Here is a 745-nt window from a genome sequence, read left to right as displayed (position 1 = left end):
CGAAGCCAACATTTTCTTGCTTTCATCTGCTTCTTATATCGAAACCTCGATGTTTTTTGTACCAAACAGCAACGCAAAAATATATTTTTAAAGATAAACTGCACAAGGTAAATTCTTAATAGTGGTAGAACAATCTTCTGTTGATCTCATTTTGTTCTCTCTCCTCAACCAACTTCATTCATATTAATCCGGTGTATTTAACTCATCAACAGCTTAACAAGCCTATGAGGCGACACATTACCATGAGCCACAGTCCCGGGAATCGAGGTCTTGCTCAAACCCCTTTCGACACCCCGAGACCTCGGAGACTCTTCACTATTTTCAGCTCTCCAAAAAGACCTATTAGCATATTTCTAATATTCCGAAAGACGCTTGATTGCATTTCTAAAGCTAAAAAAACATTTTTTTTCATTCTCAACTTTCCGCAGAATTCCAACTTTCCAAAAGATCCATCATTTCACCTTTAGCTCTCAAACAGAGACCAAGATCTTAATTTTCAATCCTCCATTATATCATCCTTAATTCGTCCTCTTCCTAAATTGAAGTAATATGATGATACTACAACTAATATATTGATCTTACATCTTATCGATACCTTACAATGACAGTCAGTAGGTTTATCAAAATAATTTCACCAACTTTTTATTTTATACTTCCTCCACAGCTCACAAGGACAACTTAGCGAGTGTTTTTGTCATTGTTTTTTATGCCTTTATTTTTTCTTTAATCACCTCAAGGACATATG

Source organism: Penaeus monodon, chromosome 23 (assembly GCF_015228065.2).
Source record: "Penaeus monodon isolate SGIC_2016 chromosome 23, NSTDA_Pmon_1, whole genome shotgun sequence".
NCBI lineage: Eukaryota > Metazoa > Arthropoda > Malacostraca > Decapoda > Penaeidae > Penaeus > Penaeus monodon.
This window is presented reverse-complemented; position numbering follows the sequence as displayed.